The sequence below is a fragment of the Lathamus discolor genome, chromosome 3 (genome assembly GCF_037157495.1).
Source record: "Lathamus discolor isolate bLatDis1 chromosome 3, bLatDis1.hap1, whole genome shotgun sequence".
NCBI classification, from domain to species: domain Eukaryota; kingdom Metazoa; phylum Chordata; class Aves; order Psittaciformes; family Psittacidae; genus Lathamus; species Lathamus discolor.
In genome coordinates, this window is record NC_088886.1 from 60,511,332 (window position 1) to 60,532,973 (window position 21,642).

The window sequence follows — 21,642 nt, forward strand, 5'->3', positions numbered from 1 at the left end:
TCACCCCACTCCCCCCAGCCGAGCACCGACCGATACCTCCTCCACCCCTGCAGTCCCTAGCCCTTCCGGGTAACTCTCCGTTACATCCTGAGCATAATGTGCTGTGGTATGGAATACCTCTTTGGCTAGTTTAGGTCAAGTGTCCTGTCTCTACTTCCTCCCTGCTTTCCCTTCTCCTTGGCAGAGCATGAGGCTCAGGAAGTCCTTGGCCAGACCAAACATTTGAGCAGCAACTGAAAATATCAGCATTTGTGATGTTGGCACTGTTCCCAGGCCAAAAAAATGAAAATATAGCATTGCGCTAGCTACTCGGAAGGAGGAAAATGACTGCTACTGCTGAACCCAGGACACTATGGAAGTGTCAAAAAAAGTTTTGTGGCGCAGTACTAAGAAAAGGGAAGGGCACACAATGGCATTGCTTGCAACCACATAGACAGAAAACAAAACTGATGAGTTCTTAAGGGCACTAACCAGGCTTTTTTTTTCCCCCCTTCATCTGTCAGGAACAAGTGCAAATGATATTATACCTGTCAAGGAATGGCCAGGCAAACAAAGAGATGGCTCATCAGTGTCAGTGACAAGATTCTGAATTTGAAGGCAAAGCAATAAGAGGAATAAGGACGACTTGATAGCGGAAGTGCATAAGCAGCACTTCAGGTGATCAGAAAAGCACATGGGAATGAGAATGAGCTGCTGTCAGTCCATCTCCTTTATAGTGATTAGAGGATGGGAGACTTGGAGTTTTGTAATGACAAGCTTGAGGAAGTGTTCCAGGCTATAAGCTGCAGAGTCAAATTCCCCAGAAATATGAACACCATGATGTAACCCTGATGTTACCTGCATGCTGAAAAAACATTTAGAATAGTTCCTGGAAGAAGATGCAGTGTATGGACCATAGGCAGACACATCATCAGCAGGATGCACTTTCAAGCTAGACCTTTTAAGTTCCAGGAGCAAATTCACCAACTTTTACAGGCCCTACAGTTAATATTAATCTTACCTGCCCCCAAAATGTATGAAACTTACAAATTTATTTTTGCACCAGAATTTTCTTAAAGTGAAATCAATTTTAAGGTCTGCAGTTCAGTGCAACGTATTCAGCTAAATGGAGGAGGTATGGCTCACTGGTAACATGATTGAGATCTTTACATCTTTTGCTGTGACCATATCTTAATACCATTTAATTGCAAACAGTATAGCATTATGTGCTGTTAAAACTTTTAGTAATGTGTCAGTCCGATGTCCTAGATATGAGTGCCAGGATTTGTTTTTACTCTTAGAGCTACATGTGTAATTCTGGAGATAACCTTCTGTTATAGCTGAGTCTTGTGGCAAAGTGTTTCTGCAAGTAGGCTGACAACCAAATATCCCAGAAAGGTGAGTGACAGGAGAAGCTGATGCTGCCAGGAAATGCACAAGGGAGAGTGTTGACAAAAACTAACACTAATCATTGCATTTCATTCTGAGGTCAAGTGAATTTGTTTAGCTTCTGAGTGATTGTGTTATGTAGCCTTGAATGTTGAGTCTTATGTTGAACAGTGCAGGCATGAGATCTTTTGCATACCAATTCAAGGTATAAAAAAAAAGCTGGAATTAAGAGCAAGACTGATGTTTCATTAATAAGCCCAGTCTTGGCAGATTACCCAGCTAATACTATTCTGCTGACAATGAGACTTGCTCACAAGGATGCTTATGGCTAAAATGTTAATTTGTTTTATGAATTGCATATTTTTCAAGCAATTGCCAAGCAGAATTAGACTAAGGATCATGTTTTCTTATTAACCTTATAAACTGCAAATAGGCATTTAAAGTTTAAGGCTTTTAGATAGGGACGAACATCTTGGCTTCTTGTATCCAAGTTCTGGAACTCTCTTGCCTTAGTTAAATTGATGACTCATGATATAGTCTTCAAAGTCATCACTGGTATTTGCCACAATTTGAAATCTGTAAGATTCAGGATTGCTTCACCCTGTGACTAAATGACTGGCTTTGCCTTATTCTCATATAAGGTAATAGCACTGAGACTGTCTCCAGAAAAAAAAAAAGTCATGTTATCTCATAATGAGCCAGTAAACCCTCTTTGTTCAGTCTCTTCTGGAATGAGTCATGGTGCTTGGATTCCTCCAGTACACGTGTCTGTTGGCCTGGTGCTCAGAGGGAAGAGTGGAAAGGGTTCCATTGAAGACAGTGATGGCAAGAGACTGCATGGCTCTGTAGTCAGAAAACAACAGAAAGCGACAGCTGTTTCAATGGCAGATTTACCAGTGGGTGATAAAGAACCTTGGATAAATCTCTGTTAATCTGTGTCCATATTCCCATCTATGAAATTATAATAATAGCACATTAGTTAAGCAGGTTAAAGCAGATTAAGAAATGCAAGAAGTTCTATTTCAATTTCTCTCTGATTTTACCACCACTTGGAAATCAGCAAAATGTAGCCCAGGGAGTACCAGTCCTTTAGAGCTGTATGAAGTTACAACTCCAATTGATCTTCTTGATACATTTTAAGTATTGGCATTTGAAAAAAAACAAACAGGTAAAGAAGTTAGAATATAAACTGCCTTTGGCCTCATTCACATTCCTGTTCTGTGACTTGAATGTCCTGGGTGGTTCTCTGTACTAAATTAGAAATAGATGGATTATATCTGTCACTTGTGGACTAATAATGTATCTATGTAGTTGCAGGATGGTCCTTGCAGTGATAATGAAGACTTTGAGATGCTGGTAGTGGTATCTTCAAAGATCATAATGAAGAAGTGACTAAGATTTCATATCGGGTATTGGAAGGGAGAGAGAAATTGTCATGAATCTTTCCAAGATTTTAAAAACTCACACACGTGTGGTGTGTTTTCAGTAGGACTGAGCCTGAGTGTGTAACAAAACAAGTGAAATGCATCTAAATGGCAGGGAATTGGAATTAACTGTGTGGATGATGCAATGCAAGGGCAAGATGAGTGAACTCAAAATTTGGGCCATGCTGTCTTCCCACTCCCTCTTCTCTTAATGTACTTGTAAAACACCTACTGTGTATTCTGATGCCTAAAAGGGAAAGGCCATTAAGCAACTTCAAATTCATGTGCATTATTAGTTTGACTTGTTTCTGCTTACGCTCCCAATGGAAACTACTTCACATCTGTGATAACAGCTAGAAGAGATTTGCTGGTAACAACCATGTGATCCACTAGGGACACACCTCTATGTGTGAGTATGTATGGAACAGGAAATCTATTTCAGATACCTGATGCATGTTTGTCTGCCTCCCACAGGTCCCTACATTTTCCCGGCTAGGTTAGTTGTTGCTTTGAAGATGAGATCATGTTTTGTGTTTCCCAGTTTCTGGTTCTTTGCTGATTCTTGAGTTAGGCTGTCTTTCAGCAGTGTCACGGTTTAAACCGAGCCACACAGCTTGTTCACTCACTCTCCCCCCTTACTCCCTCTTTCTTTCCTTCCCCCCCAACTCCCAGAGGGATGGGGAGGAGAATCGACAGAATGTAACTCCTGTGGGTTGAAATAAGAACAGCCCAGTAACTAAGGTATAACACAAATCACAACTGCTACCACCAATAATAATAGTAAGAGAAAATAACAAGGGAAGAGAATACAATACCACTTGCTGAATGAGTTCGACACCCCCCCCCCCCCCCCCGGAAGAGAGCCCTTACCCTTCCGGGTAACCCCAGTTACCTCCCTGGGCATGACATGCTGTGGTATGGAACACCTCTTTGGCTAGCTTGGGTCAGGTGTCCTGTCTCTGCTTCCTCCCGGCCTCCCCTCATCCCCGGCAGAGCATGAGACTCGCAAAGTCCTTGGCCAGAATAAACATTACTTAGCAACAACTAGAAACAATCGGTGTTATCAGCGCTGTTCCCAGACTGAAAGTCAAAACACAGTGCTGCATCAGCTACTAAGGAGAAAAACTGACTGCTACTGCTGAACCCAGGACAAGCAGCCAATGCTTGTAGTGCTGTCAGTTTTGCTTCATTTCCTAGGTCTTTTGTTTTCTGCTTTTTAAAGTGGAAATGGAGAGTTGTGTATTTTTTTTTTTTTTATTGCAAGTAACTAATTAAACTCTTTTGAAAAAAAGAAGGCAGTGTGTAAAGTTACAAAATGATGTGGTGCCAAGTGTAAAGGGAAATTACTTACCTTATTCTACAATTATTTCATAAATTGCATAGAAATATTCCTGTTACTGGTGGCTCCTTAACAGGAGCTATTCTAGCTATGATGGAGTCCCTCAAAGGAAATGCAAGCTGCATCCATTCCACAGGTGACAAAGTTGTGCTGTCACTGCAGGCAGCAAATCTAACTTGACAAGAGGGTTCTCTTTTGACAAAGGTTGATACATGGGGTTTTGTTAAACACTGCAGTATCAGCTAGAGGTATGTGAGGCTGAGGGAGCTGGGTCTCTTTAGCTTGGAGAAGAGGAGACTGAGGGGTGACCTCATCAATGTTTACAAATATGTGAAGGGTAGGTGTCAGGATGATGGAGCTAGGCTTTTTTCAGTGATATCCAGTGATAGGACAAGGGGCAATGGGTGTAAACTGGAACATAGGAAGTTCCACGTTAACATCAGGAAGAACTTCTTTACTTGTAAGAGTGACAGAGCACTGGAACAGGTTGCCCAGGGGGGTTGTGGAGTCTCCTACACTGGAGATATTCAAGGCCCGCCTGGACAAGTTCCTGTGTGATGTACTGTAGGTTACCCTGCTCTTGCAGGGGGGTTGGACTAGATGATCTTTTTAGGTCCCTTCCAACCCTTGGGATTCTGTGATTCTGTGATTCTGTGTATTTTCCATGTCAAGCCATCATTGTTAGACTGGCGAAACTTTGTAGTATTGACTTAGTACAGTGGAGTAGTGTTACTGGCATCGGCCATTAGTTGCCACTGTAATATTGCTTTTCTCCCGAAGTAGAACTTTTGGTAAATTAGTGGACCTAGGAGCCCTGTGGCTACTTGTAACCTTGTCATCTGTGTAAATATTTCAGGTATAGTTATTGTAAAACACCACAGCTTGCCTCAGCTTGGAAATGAAGGTTTCTGAGAGCAAGTAAATGAACAACATATAAACTTAAATATAACCCAATTCTCCACTACAGGTTTGCTTTGGAAAGCACAATAAGTGTGACTTCCAAGGGAATAATACACAGAACCAGTTTTTAGTTAAATTAATTCCATTTTAATATTTCCATTAGCCTTTTTAAACCGGGCACTGCAAAGTAATAAAACCTTCCAAATATTGACAGGTAGAAAAGTAAATGCCACCCAGCCATGACAAGCTGTTTTTCAGCCAAGCTCCTAGAGATAGAAAGGCCGCTATCATAATTTATTTATATATTAATAAGGCACGTGATTTCAATCACTAGTTATTCCCTTCTAGCAATTAGGGCAAAGTTGATAAAATCTTCTCTAGGTCAACATTTTTGTTAAGTTTAGAAAACTCGTACCTAAAAATCTTTCTGGCCTGCACACTGAAAAGAAAAGGATAAAGCCTCTCGAGTAGGGTATGACACAACTGGACATGAATGTAGGAAACAGGGAAGGTCAGCAGGGATATACAGGCACCAGACCTGGCATTGGCAGGTTGAGTGGTTACTGAGGGTGCATGGTTAATGGTGTGGTGTCAACTGTGCTGTACTTGTACCAATGGTCAGTGGTGCTGCTGGAGCATCAGGGATGCATATCTGAATGAACTGCAGAGAGAAACAGTCTGATCTTTCAATTAGCTAGTGTGCAGGAGGAGGGCCCGAAGGCTGGATGAAACCTCAGAGATTGAATGCACTCAACTAGTGACCTTACATGTTCTGCTCAGTAGTAACTATTAGCCACAGAGGAAAATTGACTTTTGCATATGCTGTTGTCAAGGGTAGATTATTGCTTACCTTGTGCTGAAAGACAAAATCCTTCATTTTTCAAGAGGTCCTTGCAGTTATTAATTATCTACACCACCACCACTCCCCCCCCACCACCTGCTTGATCCTGCAGTAGACTTAAAATACTTAAGTTAATCATTATTCATGGAGTTTATGCACACAAAGGAAATGTTTTCTGAATTGTAAATATTTGAAAGGTAGACCACATCTGTATGAAGACACTTTATATTTTGTTCCAGATTTGCCCCTTTCTGGATTCAAGGCTAAAACTTCAGCTGGTAACAGCACAGCTCCATAGAGTCTTGTTCAGCTGAGAAATTGCTCTCTTTAGCTAGTGTTTGCCTGAGAATCATCATAATTAGTGTTTACTGTAAAGTATATATGCTTTCTTCTGTGTAGTTGTGTAAGGAGACAACTAATCCTTGGGGGGAGGGTATGCTTTGGAAGAGGGTCTATATAGCATACATGGGGAGAATGTAATTCCTGGCCTTCGGACAGTGGCATTCACTCCTTCGGGAACACTAGGAAAGTGACAGTCCCAATTTTGAGTAGCGTGTACAATATGTTGCCACATTTCCAGTGTGCCATGCTTCATAGGAAGACATGTCATTCTGCTTAATATGAATACCCAGGCACGAATGTAAAAGTATCTGTGTATTAGTAAAGTGTTCTAGCAAGTAATTGTTTAAAATTTTACCTGAAGAGAATAAACCATATACAGGAGTGTCTGGCAAGATACAACTTTGTCCCTTGACAGCAAAACTTGTGACTCAAGTAAGGTGAAGAGTCTAAACATAAATGGAAATACTGAGATAAACCTTGTAATATATTACACATTTTCCAGCTGAGCAAACCCACTAGTAGCAGTTAAAACCCTGACTCAGTGTGATATGCATAAGGGTGAAAAAAGGATGCCTTCCTTAAATGCTTGTCCTCGCTACTAGGCCATGAATTTTAAAGTAAAACTGAGATACTCCTAAAAAGTGTTGTTTACTTGTGGACAATTTTGCAGTTGTTGCTGGTTTTAACAAGTTAATTCATCCTTTCAAGCTATGTAATCTTTGGTAAAATAGGTAGTACCAAATACAGATTTAACATATTTAGCACTATTAGCTTTCCTAGTTATAATGATTATTCCATATTATACTACTTTCAAATTTTGCATTAAATTCTGCTGTTCACTATGTTTTCAGGCTTTTATCTATTTTAAGGTTAGCTGTGAAGGAGCCAATGGTTTCATATACAAAGGGAAGGAAAGGCATAAAGGTGACATCTCACTGCTTCAGAAACAGTTTTGGGAATTTGTTCTCTACACACTGAATCCTTAAATTACCTCAACAGGCACCACTGACTTCAGACATTGAATTCATGAAACTGTATAGCCTGCAAATCTTATAGCTAGCAAAACCAAGATATGTTTTCTTAGCCAAGGTGGAACTTCATAAAACTACTGTTTTATAATTTACTCTTCAGCTGCAGTAGCTCAAGTCTTTTAGAATTGTAAAATATGGTATGGCTTAGGCTCAATAAAACCAGGTGAATGAAGTGTTAATTTGGTAATTTTGTGGTTCATCTGAGTCCTAAAACACAACAGGGCCTTATTCCACTATAACGGGCTACCTCAGGGGTGTTACGATGGTCTCATGCCTTCAACCACCCAAAAAGCACAGTAATCTGCAATAAAGTGTGCTCAAAGAGCTTTGCTGCAACTGTAACATACATTTCATTCTAAGAGATGAACTGTTTTGTTTTAACCTTGCTTTGAAAAATATTTTCAGTAGACACAAATCTTGTTTAATATAGCCATATATGGGGACAGAGTACCTATGAAGGAGATAGAAACTACACTTGTTTTTTTGTTTACCACCCTTTCTGAAGGTTCTGGCTTTATCCAGATGGATGGAAAAATGAAAAGAGGCATTCAGAAATAAGACCTTTATTAACTGAGTTATCAATAACAGTAAAAAGTAGTAAAAAGCAGTAAAAAGCTAACAATTACTTGTCATAATTAAGGTGACATTAAAGACTTTGTATTCTTTTTACAGAAAAGGCCCATATGCCAGGAGTTTTGTCAAATACTAAAGTTTTGGTACTAGTTTGGGGTATGAATTCGTGTAGCTCAAATAATTCTGCACTTCCTAATGCTTTTAAAGGCCATGATGAATTCATTGTAATTTATCATGGTAAATAACAAATTAAAAATGCTGGTCAAAGTGAGGCTGTTATAGTAGGCAGGGAAATGTCAAAAGGGGGACTTTAACTGGGAGTTTCCAGAAAGAAAGGATAAACTCTTTGTCCATACTGCAAACTCTGGAACAAAACACCAGCAAGCATAAGGTAAGGAACAGTTATATTTAAAACATGTGATGTACATAACTAGTCAATTTTGCATTAAATAACGTCTAAGTCACCCTTTATTTTACCAATTGCATCGGTGAATCTTAGAATAGTTGGAAGGGACCTTCAAAGCTCATCTAGTCTAATGCCCTGCAATGAACAGGGACATCTTCAACTAGGTTAGATTACCCAGAGCCACATCCAGCCTGGCCTTGAATGTCTCCAGGGATGGTACATCCACCACCTCTCTGAGCAGTCTGTGCCAAGATCTCACTACCCTCAGTGTAAAAAGTTTCTCACATCGAGCCTGACTCTCCCCTCTTTTAGTTTAAAACCATCACCCTTCATCTGATTGCAACAGGCCCTGCTGAAAAGTCTCTTCTCATCTTATAGGTCCATTTTAAGAACTGAAAGGTTGCAATAAGGTTTCCCTGGGTCTTCTCTTCTCTAGGCTGAACAACCCCAGCTCTCTCAGCTTTTCTTCGTAGGAGAGGTGTTCCATCCCTCCGATTTGGAATCTCTCCTGGTCCCTGTCTTTCCTGTACTGAGGATTCCAGAGCTGGATGCAGGACTCTAGATGGGGTCTCACCAGAGGAGAATAGTGAAAATCTGACTTTATCCACATCATGACAAGCAGCTCCAGTGTTGGACTACCCTGAAATGCTCTACCAATGAACTCCCCAAGAATGCACTGCATCAGCTAAGTACAAGATATGTGCTTGAAGCATATGTTAGCTTCTCCTTTTTTCCTCCTTTTCAAAAGAGAAAAGACCCGACTGGAAATGTCCACAGAAAAACTCTCTGTGGCAGCTTTAAACTACTGGACTAGTTCAATGCTTCGTTGCTGCAAAAGGGCCGAAAGCCCCTTTCTTGGCTGTGAAGGGTCAAGAAGACCCAGTCTGACGAGCATATTTGAACTAGAAAAAATTGTCTTTGCATATCTAATACATCAGGGAAGGCAGTGATAGTGCAAATAGTGTGAATAGTTTCCAGTATTCTGTGCCCACACTGAATGTCTTTTTCTTTGCTGATGAGACCCTTGCAAGCCAAATGCAACTTGCATGCTAACGTGTTAAAATGACTGGCATGAAACTGTGTTTTCAGAGTAATGAAGTGATTTGCTTGTCACATATCCATCTCTTCAACTAGAGATATACTTTCACACTGAAATATCCCTAGGGATGTCACTGTTGCCAGAAATTCTAGTTGCAAATAGTTTTGGCAACAAGCGTTCAGGCTTTCAACTCCCATGTGGCAACAAAACCTATGGTTTCGTCATCAGAGCTTCTACCAGTTACTCAAGTACCAAGAACGCTTATTTTGTCATATATAGCATAGTATCCATTGTCATCACCTAATGCCTCTAAATTCCCTATGTCTGTGAGGTTGTGTCAAAATTAGTTTAATAGGATAACTTAAAGGAGGCAGGGAATCACCAGTCTGATTTTACAAGGAAATCGTCTGGTTCTTTAAGGTGCTGGACAAAGAAATGAAGCCTCATTGAACTGGAAATTATTTCCATCTCATCTGTAAAATGAGCAAACTGTTTCTGCTCTCACCTCCTTGTCCTCAGGGAATACTTTGAATCAGGTATTCTTTCCAGTTACGTCATTTACAGGGCCCTAGCATAGTGATGGCAGTCATAATATACTGTCTCTAGCAAACAGTGCATGACTGCTGAAGTTTATGGCTAGTCCAGATAGGTGTGAGTTGAAGTAATGTTCAAGGCAAAAAAGTGCTGTTGAGCAGAAAATACCTGCACTTTATTAGTGTTGGAAACATGCTATTGATTTTTCTTAATGGTTGTCGTGCATTGCTATCAGATATAAATAGGAAATAATTTTGAGTGGCATTTTTGAGTGTGTACACATAAGCATTGGTCTACTGAGCCTTTCAAAATGGGGAGAAAATTACACTTAAATTGTACATCAAATACATGAAAAATAAAACTAATTAATTGCATGTTGGCAAACTGATTTCCCCATACTGACATCCATTTGTCATTTTCCTATAAGAAGCAAGGGCAGAGGTACAAAGCACTCCTATTTTCCTTCTTTGAGGCAGTTCTCATCTTTGCCAACAAGCGAGGTTAGTTTTCTCAGGCTGCAGCCTCTTTAACATCTGGATTATGTTGGCAGATTGCCCTGGACAGAGCTGTTCGTAACAGAGCTCCTCAAATTTTAAGTCCTTTGTCCAAAGCCTATTAAAGTGATCGTGAAAGTTTTCACTTAAGTCTATGGATTTGGTGTTGGGGTCTCCATGGGGTTTTTTTCTCTAAAAGCATGGGTTTATAGACACTTAAACAGGATGGAGACAATGGCACTAACAAAACACTTGACTTTCTAAATCAGCAAAAATAGACATTTAATTGAAGAAGTGCAGCAAAACTATTAGCTCTCAAATAGCTTTGTTAACATTAGAAGTTTGATCTAAAGCTCATTGACATTCATATGACTTTACGGTAAATAATGAGTTTCCGATTGGGAGTTAGAAGTATTTAAGCATAACTAAAATGGAAGCAAAAGATGAAAGGAAGGCAGGAAAGACTGAGATTGTTATGTTTTGTTGTTTAAAAGGCGGGGGGGAATGTTAAGAAAAATCAGCATAGCTAGTGAGAGCAGGAATTCAGCCAAAACAAAACTATGAAATTATTCCTTTTTGTCATTTGTTTTTTTGAGTGCAAGAAAAATATCCTGTAGATTGAAGTATAAGGAACAAAAAGAATGCTAGGGAGGTACAATATTACTGTAAGTATTGCCAGCTTGCGCCAGGTTGAGGTGGTGAAACTGGTTTCTAAATGTGTTGTGAAAGTAAGGGCAGACAATAGAGGCAGCATGGAATTTGTTAGTCTCTTTGTGGTCAATGGGAGTTACAGTGGGATAACAGTACAATGGTCTGGAAAGTAATTCACACCTTTTGATACTTCTGTTAATAACATTTCCTTTTCCAAAACAGATTGAGATATGATTGCTGTGAGAAGAATCATTAGTCTTATACGGCCTTTTAAAGTTACTAGATAAAGTACTTCATTAGAAAAGCGAGTGGTACTTCTTTGCAGTTTCCTTTCTTTTCCAGGAATCCAATAATCTTGATTTGGATAGAAACATGAGAAACAATGTCTTGCTTGGAAGTAACGTATAGCTGCATACTTGGCTTTACTGCAACCTAGGCTGTAAAAGATTATGTCAGTGAACAGTCCTTGTTGTACAGAGCAACTAAGTTTCTGCTGTATCTCTGTATCATTAACCTTTTAATACCTTATAGCAAGACTGTTTTGAAGGAGATCAAAGTTAGTGCATCTTGGATTCTCTCTATAATTTCACTGTGAATATCTGCTGTGTAATCTTGTGGGTGTCACAGTTGTTTCTTGTATCTGGTATAGGTGGTGCTGATTCACATCTACTCTTTCTGTCTCTCTTTTGCTATTCTATTTCTGGTGCTCTTCTTGACCATTCCTGTGTGCACATGGTCTAATATTCATTCTAATTCCTTAAAAAATCAAAATATAAAATTGTGAAAACCAGTAGTATTGTTCAATGCACAAACTGTTGAATGGAGCATCGATACATGTAGCCTTAAGCTGGGATAAGGTATTGAATTATAATTAAATATTCTACTTTTTCTTTTTAAGAAGTGCTGTTTTGTAATGAATTGCAGGTAGAGGTAAACTTTTAATATCCTGAAGTATGTGAAGAGTGTTACTTTCCCAACAGTTCCATTCTGCTATTGCATTAGATTCCCAAGATAGCACCTGTTCTTGACTGTACAATTTGAGATCCAAACATTTAACGGGACAAACTGAAAATGCATTAATATGAAATTCTGTGTATATGTAGAGATTTGTCTATACCACGTCAACAGGCATTTGCAGTGTGTCTGTCATGTTTAAGAGTAAAATAAGTCATCACTTCAACTTCGATGTGTTAGTATTTGGATGAAATAACTGGATGAAATATTGCAAGTGTAATTTCCTTTTAAAAGGAGAGCAAGTCAGTGTTATACAGATCATAAGTGAAGACAAATCCAACTTCCAGTACTGACACAAACTGAGGTACTCTGCAGCTGGCATATATTCCATCCTAGCATATTCTGGAAAAGCATTTACTGTTCTTCTACATTCAAGTGTCAGCACCCTTCACATGAGCTTCAGAGAAATATCCTGATACCTAAACATGTAAAACTATCTCACTATGCCAGTGGAGATACTTCAAGGCTTCTATAGCAGGGTGAACTTCACATTAGCCTTTTCTCACTGTGCCATGAGACCCAGGCCTTCTAAAAACTGCATGCAGCATGAGAACACCACCACTCCCTTCATTTCTCAGTCTCTAACAGGGCCAGTTTTTAGGGTGCTGTACGTACTGTATGAATCAATAAAAGATGAATATTTTGTAATGAACCTGGATGAAATAAAATAGGTTTTCCTCATTTTATTACTTTTCTAATGATATTCTAGTTGGGAATTTATCAATGAGTTAGTCATAGTATTTAAATTGAGCAAGGAATAGATTAGGCTGTTGTCTATTCAGTGAAAATCTTTCCAGCGTGTAGCGTGATATCTCATGATACTGTTGCAAGTGACCAGATAGTTGAGGAAAAAGAGTTCAAAAAGACAACCCAGACAGACAAGATGCTCAATTAATGCATAAGAGTGAATTACCGTCCTCTTAAAACAGAAATGTTAATAGTTTGAGATATTTAAATTTACTTTTAATTAGCATCACAAACTGCTGATATGACGATAGGCAGCTGAGTGAGTGCAGTTCTTGTGAGGACAGCTGAGACTCCAGGTGTGCAGTTGGGATGCTGAATGTGATGTTTGAAAGCACTTTGAGGGTTTCTTATAGTGGAAAGAGCTGAGACAACTATAATTTTTGAGTATATGTCAACTGTGGAACCATTATTGACAAAGGCCTAGTGTTTTCCAAAAGCCATCCTCAACCACAGTCCTTGTTGCATTTCATGGAAAGCTAATGCAAAAATCTTAAGATTGTTTTAAAAGTTCATGATTCCAAATGGGGAATTTGTTTGCCTGACTCTAATATTTTTCTGCCTGTGAACAACTTCAAGCTTTTCTCCAAAACTACAAATGCCGGAAATGTACCTAAAATAAAATGTAGTCTGATTATGCCCCAGCTCTTGACATCAAGAAGTATCTCCCAAGTATTTCAAGAATCATGATGGAACTGGGAGGTAACAATGCTAGTCTAATTCTTTTTCCCATCTCCATAACCATAGAAAGCTTAGATGCAGTGAAAATACTTGGAAGCGTGTAGTGTAGACAAAGGAAGGGCTTTGTTGGCCCTTGCTGTTGTTGGCCATGTTCCTGATCTTCAGACATGAGAGAGCAATGTTGTATGGATAGCTCAGGTGATATTTTGAATAACATTTTTTCTGTGATGAGAAATTATTAAAAAGATAAAGATGCAATTGAAATAATTTTGAAGCAGTGATTTTACTAAACTGTGAAACAGATTCAAGATAATTTTTGTCAGGGGTCAGGCTGATCACCAATCTGTTGTTCTGGGTCACTTAATAGGAAGAAGAGAGGACACTCTGAAGGCTGTGCATGTTGAAGTGTGAATGCTGCACAAGATGGGAGACACTGGTAAGTGAAAATGTGAATTTAAACCGCATACAATATGTATTGTTTTCCTCTTAATAGTTGCATATTATTCTCCAAAATTCAAACTGTTTTCCTGTGGAAAAGAACAATGGTTCTGAAAGTCAGCCTGGAAAGATCTAATAACCAAAACTTGAGTATAGATCAGTCTCTGCAGAAACCCAAAACGTACAGTGAAGTTTTGTGACCTGGTCCTAAGAGCACTTAAGCATAATTCAGTTCTTCTATGTAATCCCTTTGAATGTCGCTCTGAAATTGCTGAATTGGAATACAGAGCTTTAGGCTACTAAATCCCTCTTTCAAAGAGGATTACAATTTGCATAAGTTTTAGGTTGGTAACTGGTTTTCAGGTAGGTTATCCTTCAAGTTTTGAAGGATGGCTGCTGAGTGTGCTGGATAATTTTCAATTTTAAATATATTGTGGCATTTATTACAAGTAAAGCTCTCCTGCTAACTGTCTTGCAGGTGTGTTTAAGCTTTCCTATCAATGCTTTTCAGAATAAACCAACAATAAAGTTTCAGAAATAAACAAAACAAGCAAAGTCCTCTGTAACAATTCCTCAGACAAAGGAATTTATAGTAACTAGGCTAGAAAAATAAATTTGACATCTTGACAATTTGTGGAAGTAATTAAAGCAAACAAAGCACATCCACTAAAGAAGAAATGAGCTACATCATAAGCTACATGACATAAGCTAAGAACACAAATTTGCTGTGAGAAACTGTGAGCCGTTTGTGCAGAATGGTTTGCAGTTCTTGTCCTTGTACCTTTCTCAACAATGCTCTCCTGGGTAGGAAGCATGAATTGAATTATGCGTACATACACCTCTCAGTGATGTTTTGCTACAAGATAAGGTTTGTGTTTTTTCATAAAGAACAACTTTGTGTATCTGTCCACACTCCTGTTAGCTTTAAGTTTCCAGCCGTTACGGTGTCTCTTCTCAGTCTTATTCTGTCCAGTTACCAGGATCCTACTACACAGTAACAGTCCCTTTAGGGCTGTGGAGAGTGGCCTGGTAGGGTTGCATGAAGAAACAAATCCTCTTTTGTGTTACCAGGGGTAGAAACTGACAGTACACACCACCCAGCCTCAGTGCAGTGTTCCTTTTGATGAAAACCTCTCTCAAATAGACTGTAGTAACTGACAGAAAAAGCTTTATCTTCCCTTTCACAAGAATCTTTAAAGCTCCCTTTTAAATAAAAGCTTATCTGCTAATTGGTTTGACCTTGATTCACCTGTTTGTTCCAGAAGTTCACCACTTTGCCCAGTCCGATGGCTAAAAGGTTGTACTAACTCTCACCTGCAAGTGTGAATGAGGTTCTGGTTTTTATTCCTGAGCAACATGCTGTTACATTTATTGTGAAACCCCAGTAATACCATTAATCAAGATATTTTTAATCCTCATAAATCAAACAGTGCCTTTATTTGATATTTGAGGGCAAGTCAAGCATATTAATGGATTGCTGAAGATAGTAATAGAAGGAAAAATAGCTGTGCTTGATAATCCATTTAAAGACTTGCAGAAAGGACTGATAATTATTCTGGCATTGTAGCAGCTTGATTTCTACAGGTTTTGCATCTCTTAACTTTGTATTACTTTTACATCCATGACTCTTGAGGCCTTATTTTTAGGTTAACTTTTTACAAGATTTCAAAGTCTCGATGACAAGTCTCTACAAGTCTAAATGGGGTTGCAGTTCCCGAGGGGAAACTTGTTAGAAAAGAATGTATGTGGTACTATCTTAACTAGAATATTCACCTCATCTGCATCTTGAAGAAACCTCTGCAGTCTGTCATGCCTCACTCTTGCCAATTCATGAGAATAATGCATGACAGAATTAACCCTTTGTTGGATCTTCTCAAAAGAAGAGACTATTTATGCTGGCCTGGAAACAAAAGAACACAAACTCACTTTCTGTTGTCCTGTAGAAGTCCAGCTCTGTAGAGAAAGTACGTATCTATTTTATGCAGGGATAAATAGTGATGTTCACCTTACTTTACCCAAGTCAGAATTGGAGACCAACACAGCTGGAGATTTGTGTGTCGTCAAAGAAAAAACAGCCTGCAATATCAAAGTTGGACAAGTCTAGAGGTAATGGGTAGAGATTCAGATGGTGGGACTGATAGTTTTATACAGCTTTTCAGGTTAATGTTCATCTTCTTTGACCTTTAGTGAAGCTGAAAGTTCTCAAGGCCTCAGCTACTGTTCTTTTGTATTCAGAGCTTTCCAGCCACTCTGTAACGTATTTGGCCTCTTACTTAGGGTTGGTCCCAATTCTTTACCCTGTGTTGCATACACGGGGAATTCATCAGTCTAGGAGACTGATAAGTGAAGCAGGCCCTTCCATGACGACTTTTGAAATGACTCCTGAAAAATCTTGCCCATTAGAAGTCGATCCTGGCTTTTAACCATGTTGGGAACCTGTTGTGTGAGGTGATACAGAAACTGAATAGGAAATCACTGCAGAGACCCTGCAGAGTAGGATAGAAAGCTTACTTCTTTACCTCTTGTGTTAAATAGCAAATAAAAGTGTTCCTTAACATAGCTGTAAGTACAGCTATCAGAGCAGTAAGAGCCCATGCTAACACAGAGATACCATGCTGTTTAGTCAGAGCATAAACTCACAATACTGTGTAGGAAAGTACAAGTAGTAATTTAACAGCAGAAACATTCCATATCCTAATGTCATTTATACCATTCATGGTATCTTTCCATTATATCAGCTGCTGCCAAAGCTGATGTAAGAAAAGGGTATTTTCCATAAACATGATTCTTCAGGAGCTTGGAGGCAACTGATCATGCAAAAGCTGCCTCCTAGTTCTTCATTTGTGTCTTCATTTTTGCGCTTTGGAATGAGAGGGTTTGTTCCCCAAATTCTTGAAGCATGTGCGCAACCCCAAAGCAGGTAGAAGACTGGACAAGTGGTCCTTTCAAACCTTGTAGCTGGAAACATGTGAGCACAAGCACCATGTCAAGATGTGAATGAAAATTTTGGGAACAGCCTCCCATGGGCTCTAACAGTGAATGTGATCCAGAGAGAGAAACGACCTGAAGCACATGATTTGATGTGACAGATGTTATTGGCTGCTGAGCAACTAAAATAAAGAAGTCATCAGACTTCCTTATTAAAGCAGGGCAATTAACTGTTTTCCCAAGCAAAAACACACACAAAAAAAAAAAAAACCCCAAACAAAAAAACCCCAACAAAAACAGGACTAGAAATGTATTCAGGAACCAAAACAGGGGAATGTGGGACCTGTGTTAACATTAGGGGAGTGCACTGAATCTGTGCCTGCAGAGATGGTCGGGCTGGGGAGCTTGCTGCAGCACTGAGGGATCTCTTACCTGCAGGACCACAGTCACAGTGTTGGAGGAGCTATTTTGTCCCCAGTTCCTTGTACAGTTATGGCATGTTCAGGATTTTTTGCTTGCTGCAGGAGCTAGTCCTGGTTATTCCTATAGTTCTGTCTTGCCAGATTAAAAAAAAAATTACAAAAGAGAAAAGCCTTGGGGATCATTCCAGGGGTGAGTGCCGGTATCTTTACAAGCCACTGACCGAGGTGAGATTTTTTTCCAGATCACTTTATTTCCCCTATTAGCTTTAAATTCAAAACGCATTTAGACCTTCTTAGATCGATCTGAAAAGAATAAGCCGAAGCGCCCGAGGGCTTTTACGGCCCCCGATGGGGCTCTCTGCTGCCATCTCTTGGCGCGCTGCGGGAGGAGCGCGCCTCTGACCCGCCTTCCTTGAGCGTCGAGATTTGAGATGCAGCTGAATTTTAAGAAATCTAGAGTTTTAGGAGAGAATTAGAGTAGGGGTACTTCGAGACAATAACCAACAAAGCTGTTTTAACGTGGCTGAACCTAAAAGGGAGCTTAACCTCATTTCCAGTGTCCTCTCAGGTTACCCTGCTCTAGTGCTGCTGACAGTATAATTTCCACCAATCTTTGTAGCTGTAGCTATATATAGCAGCACGAGGAGATGATGTACTGAGAGATAGGATAGAAACTGCTGCATTTCTACACCCTGGATTGAGACCTGCTTGTTGGTGCCCGAGGCTAAGGGGCTTAAGTAAATGGTGGCAGCAAATCTTAAGTGGAACACACACAAGACAGGTATATTGAAAGATGTGTCACTTTCAGTATATTCACTGGAGCATGTAAGGAAACAGACAAATTACATTTCCAAGGATATTTCAAGAATACAGCAGGCTTATACAAGCATGTATTATTAATATTTTATCATAGTTACCCAAATTACCCAATAATATCCAAAGAGTAACTCTGTAAATTGTTTATTTACACTTGCACACTTACTTGAACCAGCAGCAGAGGCTAACAGTATTACTGTAGGTACTGAAGCAGGATGTTTCCTATGTTATTGGGAAAGAAGCCAAAATCACTTCCCTCCCTCCTCCTCTCTGTGTAGAATTCATAAGATTTGAGTCCTGTGTATTGCTAACATTGACCAAATTGCTTGTATTCGGGGAATTCTCCAACTTTAGGAGAAAAACTTGTTTACCTTCAAACTACTTTGCAAAGCAAGGGTAGGCAGCTGAAAAGAAATGGAAAATGGAAAAATGAGAGCAAAAGACTGTTGTGAGAAAGAGGTTAGCAGCAAGGAATAAGGAACATCTAGTGGCATGAGAATTATGATGCAAAATGAATGTGGGTATCCAACAGCAGTGAAACAAGCAGCAGGTAATGGATAGAAAGATTGTCCCATCTAGGTGGGAGAGAAGATCAGATAGTAAAGCTGGAAAGATCAGCTTGCCCTTGATTCCTTCTCTTTCTGACTTTTAGTCTGTTGGTCAAAAGAAGCTCCAGTTCTTGTTTCCTGGCTGAAGCTTATCTTGAAAATAGGAATTAGCTTGCTAAAATGGAATGAGCTGGGCTAGTACAAAGGACATATGACAGCAATATTTATCCTCTTAGCACGGTATATAGGATATTTTGTCAGTATAGGCAACTTTTAATCAGCTTGGATAGGCATTTGGGAGTTCTATCCTAGCATACCCTGGCTTGAGAGTTCATTGTACCTGTAAAAGCATACTTGGGAGTTTTACTGTACTTGAACACATATTTTTCTTCCGGTGTACAATTACTTTGTGACACTTGTCACAGAAGGGCTTTGGGGCATAAGCATGATTTGTGAGCAAAACTAAATGTTCTTTGTAAATTTACTTGTTTTGTGACATAATAGTTTTAAATCCCAATTATAGTGGACAGTTTTACCAAAGTACTCTTTCTAAAGTCCTTCCATTATGTCTTATGCTATTAGTGGCACATGGAAATCATAGGAGCTGAAATAACTTCAATGAAATGCAGGAATACAAAAACAGGGAAGTGGCAAATGGACTGTTGGGTATTAAAACACTTCTTGCATGTTAAAACACTTCTTGCATGTTCAAACACTTCTTGCATGTTCTTCTGGTAAGAGAGGAGAATAAAGAAGCTGAAATAGCAGAAGTTCTCCCTAGTATGTTGGTTCTCAGTAAACTTTTGTAAACTGGAAATCTGTTTAACCATAGGCATGGGTTAGTTCAGCAGTAGAGTCCTCGTCCAGTGCAGGTGACATTGCTAACCCTCTTCTTGTCACATCTCTAGTATGGAAACTGCTAATAGGTGGCATGTCTGGACCTTGCTGAGGATAGTTGTGTCCTAAATTCATCAGGTAATAAAATAGTTGGACGGAATGAGTAAATAAATATAATGAATGACAGACTCTGTGAAAGATGATATCATTTGGAATGTCTGTTTTAATATTGTGGACCCTGTCAAACTTAATGACTTGAGTTTCTGGTGTAAAGGTTTTTTGGAAGCTCAAATATCAATGTACTGATGATGTTTTTCATATGGTAAAAAATCATGGAAGAGCATCAGATCTACTATGGTGAAGGGCCTGGAGCACTAGCTAAGGGAACTTGGGGTATTTAGTCTGGAGAAGAGGAGGCTCGGGGGGGCCTTATTGCTCTACAGCTACCTGAAAGGAACATGTAATGAGATGGAGGTAGGTCTCTTCTTCCAGTTAACAAGGAATAGTGAGAAGACATGGCCTAAAATTGCATCAGGAGAGATTTAGACTGGATATTAGGAAAAATGTCTTCATCAAAAGTGTTGTCAAGCACTGGAACAGGCGGCCTAGGGAAGCAGAGGAGGTATTTAAAAGATGCGTAGATGTGATGCTTAGGGGCATGGTTTAGTGGTGAACTTGGCAGTGCTGGGTTAGTGGTTGGACTCTATTAACTTTAGCTTGGTTTTGTCTTTTCCAACTTAGATGATTCTATAATTCAACAACAAACAGTTTTAAGTGAATAAGGTTACTCTGAAATTTTCAGAATAATACAGGACAGAGAATGTTTTATGTAGGAAAGGCTCAGCCAACTTTAATGATGCAAAGAATATAAAGGAATACCCTGGTCATATTTTGAGATTTGTTTCAGGTTCCTTAAAATGGTCATGTTTTGGTTAATGCAAGAAGAAGGCAAAGTCAGTAGCATGACAATGGAGCAGGATTAATATTTACTCCATTTTTCTCTTGTTATACCTGACTGTTAAGGGCAGAGTTGGGCTCTTTGGTGGGAACTTAACTACATTGGAAGGTCAAGCGAAGTTTGACCAGTTAGTAATTAAGTTTAAAACTAAGCTCTGTAAGCAGATGCCCTTGAGGTGCTGTTACAAACTATTGTACCAGAAAATCTTCTAAACATGTTGAAGTACTTTCTTAGTAAAGCTTACAGTGCTAACTGGATGATATTCCTGTAAGATTTAAACAATTGCATTTTGTTTGTGCTTTCTAATCATTGCCAGTGGGAGGGTTTAGTCTTGGATATAGGCTGGATAATCTAATTAATTGAAGCTCTGAATTTGGGAGTTTGGTAGTCACTGGATTATAATGAATTAACCCTGGAGGAGGTGCTATTCCAGGGTGCCTCAGAGAACCTTAAATGAAGATGTGACTAGAACGAGAAGGTTTGCTGATGATAAGATGTGATGATCAAGTCCTTCTAGTTGCACTCATTCTCTTCTGACCACCTTCCTCAATCTTTGGGATATTGACTTTGAACTTACAGTTCCATTTGTAGCAAAACACAGATGGTATGTGGAAAATGCAACTTCTTTTTCCTCTGCCAGCTGTAATTTTCTTTCCTTTTTTACTTCCTCTTTCCATCCCATTTCTTTCTGTTGTTTTTCCTTTCTTGTTGGCACATAGAATTCTTCCAGTGTCTTAATGAAGGGATGCCATTTCACTAGGATGATAAAACGTATCTCTGCCAGGCTACCACTAACTGGCATGCTGAAAGTCAGCCAGCCTTCAAGCTCCAGACAGATGTTTCTGAAATCAAGTGGAAATTGGTCTACAAAAAAGAGGCCCAGCATTAGTAGAAATGCGGCAGTAGGTACAACTTAATACCTGAGACCTTCAGTTCAGCTCAGAGTCAGTGGCTGCAGTAATGGACTTAGAACTGGAAATGAGTCTGAGACTGAGGAAATACTCTGATGTGAAGTACAAAACGGGTGCAGGTGGAAGCCTTTTTTTAATTGTCTTGCCAAAAATAAAGCGCCTCCTCTGACATGTAGTCAGCCACTTTTTAGCAGGAGCAAGTGAAGTGTTTTGTGCCACCTGATTTAAGTTGTTGTTTTTCTGCATTTTTTATCCCTTACTCCATCTGCTCGCTCTCAGCATGAGGAGTGCACTTCAAGTTGGACACAAACCTTCAGTCAGCATGTTTCCAGTTTACCAGAAAGTGTTGCACAAATTAAGATAAATTGCCATCTTTTTTTTAGTATCTGCCCAATTTGCCTTA

At 39.4% G+C, this 21,642-nt stretch overlaps 1 long non-coding RNA gene across 1 annotated transcript in view; it reads left to right on the top strand.

Moving 5' to 3' along the window:
• LOC136012349 (uncharacterized) overlaps nucleotides 1-21,642 on the top strand; it is a 70,455-nt gene that overhangs the window by 43,531 nt on the left and 5,282 nt on the right. Inside the window, exon 3 of the long non-coding RNA XR_010611682.1 lies at nucleotides 13,749-13,817. This is a non-coding gene — a long non-coding RNA (uncharacterized LOC136012349). The remainder of the gene's footprint in view (nucleotides 1-13,748; nucleotides 13,818-21,642) is intronic.